General features: G+C 50.7%; 1 long non-coding RNA gene across 1 annotated transcript; it reads left to right on the forward strand.

The window, feature by feature from the left end:
- The first annotated feature begins 6625 nt into the window (after positions 1 to 6625).
- On the forward strand, positions 6626 to 7809 carry LOC127298817 (uncharacterized). Its single transcript, XR_007850161.2, has 3 exons — positions 6626 to 7076; positions 7188 to 7255; positions 7374 to 7809. It is a non-coding gene; the product is annotated as an uncharacterized lncRNA (long non-coding RNA).
- The last annotated feature ends 214 nt before the right edge of the window (positions 7810 to 8023 follow it).

Raw genomic sequence — 8023 nt, forward strand, 5'->3', positions numbered from 1 at the left:
CTGCTCTCTTGACTTTTCCTTAGCACGGCGCTCATATCTTTCGTCGTCTCGATCATACCGACGATATTTCCTGTTATCCACACTAGACCGACGATCTCTTTCGTCGTCGACGTCGTATCGCCGGCGTTGGTCGTACTGACGCTCATATTTGTTGAGGAGATGCTCGGAGAGAGGTCGCTGGTATCGCACATTCCACACTTATTCCTCTGTGATGTATCGCTTGTCATCGTGTCGGGGCCGGTCGCGTGGGATGACCTCCTCCTTTTCCTTGCCACGAGAGCGACTGCTCTCGTTCTTGTCCTTACCAGGGTGGTACACAGGTCCTACCATGTTAATGCTGAACGAGAAACTTGGCTGGCACCTCCCGGGGTAAGTGCACTCCACCATGTTAACGGCAGGGAAAGGTTGCGTGTCCACTTTCATGGCGTACTGGCTGAAAATTAGACGGCCTTGTTCTATCGCCATTTGGATCTGCTGACGCAACACTTTGCAGTTGCAGGTGGTATGGGTGAACGAGTTATGCCACTTGCAGTATGGCCTTCCGTTCATCTCTTGTACCGTAGGGATTTTATGGCCGTCGGGTAACTTCAGCTGCTTATCCTTGAGTAAGAGGTCAAAAATCTGCTCAGCTTTGCTTACGTCGAAGTCAAACCCTTTTGCAGGACCTTGTGGTTTAACCCATTTGCAGGACACGGGGTTTGCCCCCCCGAGTCCATTTAGCCACGGCTACCTCCTGATCTCCTGCAGAGGCTTCATCTTCTTCTGTCTCAACCAGGATTACCGAGCGCTTGAACTTGTCCTGGTACAATTCTGGGTGGCGCTGTTCATATAATGATAGTTTCTGAACCATATGCGCCAGTGAAGTGTACTCTGCTTGGGAATCCATATCCTTGATCGGCGACGCGAGACCCACCACTGCCAGATCGACTGCGTCTTTTTCATTCAAACGAGCCGAATAGCATCGGTTCCTGACGATCCTGAAGCGCTGAATGTATTCCGATACCGTTTCTCCGCGCTTCTGTCGTACTTGTGCCAGATCGGCAATGCCAGCCTCGGAAGCTTCTGAGTGATATTGCATGTGGAACTGCTCTTCCATCTGCTTCCAAGTCCGGATTGAATCTGGTGGCAGCGAGGTGTACCACCCGAAAGCCGATCCTGTGAGAGATTGCGCGAAAAACCTCACACGTAATGGGTCTGATGCTGAGATCATGCCCAACTGCGCCAAATATCGGCTCACATGCTCAATTGAACTAGAGCCTTCTGATCCACTAAACTTGGAGAATTCAGGGAGCCGATACTTGGGTGGTAGTGGGATCAAATCATACTCGTTGGGGTACGGCTTGGAATAGCCGATTGCCCTCCTCTTCGGCACCATGCCGAACTGGTCTCTCAAGATTGCACTGATCTGATCCACGGTGTTAGCTGCAGGAGTTGAGCTTTGATGATTCGTGGCAGTGGCATATTTAGCTAGCCACGCCTGCTTCTCGGGATCCGATCCAGAAACCCCTCCTGCTGTTCCAGAAACCCCTCCTACTGCAATCTGGTTCGTGCGTGCCAAGTTATTGCAGTCTGGCACATATGTGCACATGTATCCGTGCGGGATCTCCTTAGGCGGTTCATACAAGAACTGGTAATCACTAGGATCGCCACCGATCTTGTAGACGACGTATGCCGGTGAACTCGGCAGCTCTGGTGCTGCTAGCGCGAATGGCAGTTGTGGTCTGGTCTGGAACGGTATCTCTCCTTGGTGAGTCCCTAGGGTAGGTCCTGACGAAGAGTACTGATGCTTCATGATTTCCTGCACCACGCGACGCGCTCGAAAGCGTTCACCAGGCTCTCAGAATGGCGGTGTAGCGAATGAGCTACCATGAAATTAATCTCCTGACGTAGAGACCTGGTGCGTTCTTCTGAAGAAGTAGACAGATCCACTCCATCGAGAGCGCCTTCAGCTGAGAACCCTTTCCACCTGATGCCATGTGTGCGGGTCCTCTGGAAAGAGCCGATGAGGTCGGCTTCGAAGAGAGCTTTGATCTCGTCATACTTCTTCTTGTACTCCTCAGTCAGATCTTCGTACGTGACTGGATCTTCCGCCATCTCTGATGCGGATGTTGATACAGTTGATGTAGAAGAAGGTCCCACCGGGCGTGCCAGAATGTGTTGACCACCAAAACCCACCAGCGAGTAGCGACGGGCAACACGTAGAGCCGGGAGGCTCCCAGGACTGCTGGTGGGCCCTGGTCCCTCGGGCGACGGCCCGCAATGCTCCGGCACACGTCCAAGCTGGTGCAAAGGCGTGCCACCTGACCTATACCTGGTCAGGAAGGTGATGGATTGCTTCGACTAGTTTCCTGCATGGCATACACGTAAACATTAAATACGAGCCTCGATCGGCTCTCAGGTTATCATGTGAATCGGCTCAAGGAGCCGATCCACCCATGATTCGTATGAGATCTACGATAACATGGTGGATCTGCTTGATCAATATTAAGTTAAAACGATCTACGACGATTTAGGGTTTTCACCACATAACCGGAACGTCCTACACGTAATTGAGCCTGGCAGACACGAAAGATGATAACAAACCAACCCTAGACAAGGCCTAAAAACCAACGTGGAGTTGATTCCCGGAACATCCTCTCTAGGATCGGTAAATTACACCTTACGCACTACTGGATCATTCAACCCGTTTGCAAGGCCTAACTATGTAGATATCCAACTAATCCTTGAAGAACAAGGAGCAATCATAACGGATCGGATCTACTAAACAAAGATCAAGCAAGGTGCTGCCCTTACACCTAAGATAGGTGTAAAAGCAGCTAGATATCTAGGGATAGCATAGATAAACGCATACATCAAGATAAAACGATGCTAGCCCTAACACATCTATGATAACTACGTTGCTCGCCATCAACAATGTTTCAGCACGAGCAACGCATGAACAACGAATAAACTCAATACTGCCTAGATCGCGAGATGCGATCTAGGCAGCATGGTGCTTACCCGGAAGAAACCCTCGAAAACAAGGGGTGGCGATGCGCCTAGATTGGTTTGTTGTGAACGTGATCGTCCTTTTTTCTCAATAACCCTAGATACATATTTATAATCCGTAGACTTTCTAACTTGGGAATAAACCCAACCGTGTACGAGCCAAACTCTATCTTTTAATCCTAACCGACATGTACCCTACTATAGTTTACAGATACACGGGCAATCTAGCTCAAATTCTTGCACGAGGCCGATTCATGAATATTTCCCATGTATATTCTCCAAGCCCATCTCAATCACGGCCCACCTCTGATTCGGTTAAAATCTGGTGATAACAAGATCTCAGTGATTTGCTTGTTTCTTTTATACTTTATTTTGTAATCGTTGGAGTCAGTTTATGTATCTCTACCATGTACTATTTGTTACTATAAATATATGCGGTAATGATTGTCAAAGAAAATGCCGTAAAAACATTTCTTTTTTATCAAAATAAATTGGTTGTCTCCCAAGAGAAACTTGGTGTAATTTCAAAAGTTAGGTGTTTCAACTAGGATTGCCGACTAACCCGCCCCCGCGCGGCGGCGCCGCGCCGCCGCCGGGGCGCCCACCTCCGCCCGTCCACTCCATCCCTCCCCCGGCGTTTCTCCTCTCCGCCGCCGCTGCCGGGAGCCCCGCCAGGCAAAGCCTGGTCGGTGTGGTGGCGGCGGCGGCCATCCTCCTGGCGCCGGGTTGCGATGACGACGGCGCTCGTTGTCCTCTCCCGCGGCGTTGGTGCAGCGAAGGGACGGCGGCCACGGCGGATCTGGGGTCCGCAAGATGCAGCGGCGCCTCCTTCCAAATCTGATCCGGTCCCCATGGGGATCGAGCGGAGGGGATGGGCGGGCTCCTGCGGGCAGCGGCGCGCGGGCTTCGTTTGTGTCCCTTCCGCTTCACGAGGGCGCCTGGAGTTTCGGCTCTAGGCATGGCGGTGGTAGTCTTCTCTTCCGCCGGAGGAGATCGGCTAGTTGTGTGGCTAGCCGTGGCGGATCTCGTGATCTGTCGCCTAGCTCCCGATGGCGAGGCGCAGCTGCCGGTGAAAGCCGGCCCGGACTTCGGTCATGGCGGATGATGGCGGCGTGCTTCGTCGTTACCTTGTTGAAGGCATTGTCTCTGCAGCCTGCGTTCTTCGTCTGGGCTGCTCCGGGGGAAATCCTAGACCCGGGTCTCCCGGATCGGACGATGGCGGTGTGCAACGCCGTTCTCCCTGTTGGGGGCATCGTTTTTGGAGCAGACAACGGATGTCGGTGGTGCTGAGGTGGAGCGGTGTACTTTCGCTGTGTCGGCATCGTCGAGTCGCCGCGGCATGGTGCAGTGGTGTCTCGGGACGGATGCAGTGTGTTGGACTCGCGCAGGATGGTGGAGTCGTCTGGCGCCGTGGCGGCATCGATGGCAGGCCTGGCATGGTCAATGCGATGATCTCTCTTGAAGATGGAGTCGAGGAAGACGGCGGTAGCAACTTCTATGGCGTAGGCGTTGGCGTATGCTGGGAGTCTGCTTGACTGGATGTGCTTCTCATCTGCTATTGGGCGGCGTGAGAAGGCATTTGATTTTTGGTTGATGTGAGTTGGTGAATTGTCACCCCCTTCATCCCTCTGTAGGTTTAGCGAGGTGATTCGAGTTTGATTTTTTGTATTGCTCTTGTAAGGTGTTGTGAATAATCTAATAAAAAAAACCGTGTGCATACTTTAGATGCAGAAGCTGGAGCGATTTTTCCCCATTTCGAAGAAAAAAAAAAGAGAAACTTGGTGTACGTGGGTGCCAACTACGCACGGGACCAGACATTAACCGCATCATGCTTAGCTGGTGGTACACGACCAGTATCTAGTTACCGGTCGCATACACTCGGGTAAACGCGCTACCAATATATTAGGTACGGCGGCGCCCGACCGAGGCCAAATTACTGGTAGCATGCGCTTGTCCGACACGCTGGCCAGCTAGGCCTATATTTGCATCACCACCCCCTTTTGAATTCCAACCGTCAGGATGAATACAAATAATATACCACATGAACAAAAGTAGATTCATATGGATACAATAACACAAATTGGGAGTGATGTTTTGGCTCATGGATATGATCCCTTTATTTTCAAATGCATCTTAGATATATTTTAAACTGTTAAAAAAAATCAATTTGTCGTGTGGCGTGTGTGAGAAAGACAAAATTCGATGCTAAAATAAAGACTTATCACAAGATACATTTTCTACTTTTTACGTAGACTACAAAAAATATCATGTTTTCGTGAAACTTGACGAACACACATATATTATGGAGATATACATGTAATTTTTTTGTCAAAATGTTTTAACACTTGGAAATATGTTTTTATGGTAGAGGGATCATACGCACCCAGGAGAAACTCAATTCGGCTCCCGGGTGCGTATGATCCCTCTACCATAAAAACATATTTCCAAGTGTTAAAACATTTTGACAAAAAAAATTACATGTACATGGAGAACAAGTAAGTGCGAGCTACTAGGGGCATCAACGGGGCTAACCACGTGGCAATTTTTTACTGTACCAAGAGAGTGAGGAATCTCCTCTTCCTACCAAAGCACGTCTCCTCCTTGGCTCTTCCGATCTCTCGTCTTCGGCCAGTGCCAGAACCGCTCTTTTCCCCCCCTTTCCCCTCTCTAGCGTCTACAGTGCTTTGAGAGTCGGCCGGTGGCTGCCGGGCCGATCCAGGGCCATCTCCGCCGGAGTAGCCGGCCGGAGTAGGGCTAGGAGAGGCGTCGGAGTAGCTAGGTTTAGATCTAGGTGTAGATTTAGGTTTGCTGCTGCTTTTACCCATGTGGAGAATGGCGTTATGCCAATAGGGGTTCGGCCACGGTGGAGCTGGAGCGGCTCCCGGTGGTCTGTGGCGGCGTGGCTGCTGGCTGCGGTGCTCCGGTGGAAGGAGCCGAAGGCAGGCGGCGGCGGCGCGGCAACAACCTCTTCAATAAAGCTCGCCGGCTATTCACCAGATCTGGGCGACTTTGCCTTGTTTCCCCCTCTCTCTGGTCATCTTGGTGATGAAGATTGGGAGGGGATCAGCGGTGAGTTCGTTGTTGTCAGATCTGCTGATGCCAATCCTGGAGCTGATCTCGTCACAAGACATCACGCGGTGACCAAGATCGTCGCCGTGTTCTTCGGCCAAGATGGTGGCCAATCTTCTACTTCCTCCAAGACGGAGGCTCTCATGGTCGGCCGCTGGAGCTCGACGCCGACGGGGAGTCAAGTGGTTCGTCCCCGACTCTCTGGAGGTAGCCAGGGGCTGGATCTTGGCGCTGGTCAAGAGCGTTCGGGCACTTCGCACTCGGAACCCGGCGGAGACGCCTAGAGTTCGCCGGCGGTGGTTGGCAGAGGCCTCCCTGGACTCGATTGCTTTTTCTACTCTTTGTTCAGGGTGGTTTTTGTAAAGTGGAAGGTCCCTTCTTCAAATTGTAGGTTTCTCTGGACAAGAGATGTAAAGGGACTTTTCTGTAAGATGTACCTGCCATTTGGTTTTATATAATTGCTCCACCGGGGTCGTCTGACCCCTCCTTTGTGCAAAAAAAAAAAAAAAAAAAGATCTCTCGTCTTCTATTTCTTTTTCTGGTCCACATGAACCGACGATGCTCGTCGGTGAAGCCTCGCCTGAAGTAGCGATGGGACGCGAGTCCCATTGGGCCTCAATCAGCAGGGGGCGGGGGCAGGGCTCTCTGCTCTCTTTCTTCTCGCGGAAGAGGGCGCGGCTACATGGAACCGAGTAGGGGATCTTGTGATCCCAGGAGAAGGACTGTTGCCGCCGTCACAGTCCCGAGGTCGACACCTCTCGCCTCTATGCAACCACGATGTGTCTGCCTCTTGCGGCCAGGTTATCCCCCCATCTAGCTCGTGCAACCCCAAAATCGGCATATTCACGCCTAGGTCCGCCCTTTTGTACCTGGGCGGCGCGATCTGGAGGAGTAGGGTATCAGCCACTTGCAGGGAATGAGAGGAGCTGTGAGGAGGAAGGTATGCACAAAAAGACGACAAGGAGAAAGGTGGAGTTATCGCCGTCCATGGCCACTAACAGAGTGAGATAATCGATATGGTGAGTTTTTTCTTTGTTGCCGTTTTGACTTCTGAATTCGTGACTCATTGTTTCTTCTTCTGTGGTAACTTAATTGAGTCCTCATTCATCCCCGTCTCTGATTTTTGGAAGCCATTGACTCTCTGCGGGGACTGAAACAGATGAAGGATGAAGACCAGCTGAAAAGGATTGGTACAAAGGTTGCTTTTTCACGAGGCTATTCGTCATCTCATAAACACTTCATTGTCTTTGGCTCTTTGCCTGCTTCTGTAAGTTGTCTTGTGGATCTGCTCATTATAGTTTTTTTTTATCTTACAGCCGCTCCCACTTCAGGTAGATGCCTCCCACGGGCACCTGCATATCCAAGGTGGTTTGGCCGCTGCCGGCTCGCCGGAGGATGCCTCGGCTGCGGAAGTAATCTGTCAGAGTGGCCGCTCAGGTGAGCCCCCTTCCCATCCCACCCAGTAATCTAAAACCCGCTTCTTGCATATTAGTAAAAACAGAACTGATTTATCTGGTTAGAACTACAGTCCTAATAATTCAGACATTCGAATTTTGATTGAGATTGGACATTTCAAAGGAAAATGAAAGTGCTAGCCGCTTGAATTCGACATCAATTGAGAAATTGGTGAATTAAATATCCCTCAAGATACTCGTAGGCATTCATATTGTCACCATCTAAAGTTAGAGAATCCAAATGAGAGCAATGCCTTATTCTGATATGATGTCTCGACCACTCTGCGTCTGGAGATGAAACCCTTCTTTCTACCCTTACAAATTTGGGAAATTAACACCATTGAAAGATTCTGCAATCAACTTGTCATCTTGTAGCGGCTGAATGCACCAAATTGTGCCACTGCCTATAGATAGTAACATGCTAACCGAGGGTTATGTTGTGCAGGTGAGCTGAGAGTCTTGGTGCACTCATGGATCATTGAGGTGTTCTTGGGCTCATTGCTGAGGCAGAC

This window comes from Lolium perenne, chromosome 1 (assembly GCF_019359855.2).
Source record: "Lolium perenne isolate Kyuss_39 chromosome 1, Kyuss_2.0, whole genome shotgun sequence".
Taxonomy (NCBI): domain Eukaryota; kingdom Viridiplantae; phylum Streptophyta; class Magnoliopsida; order Poales; family Poaceae; genus Lolium; species Lolium perenne.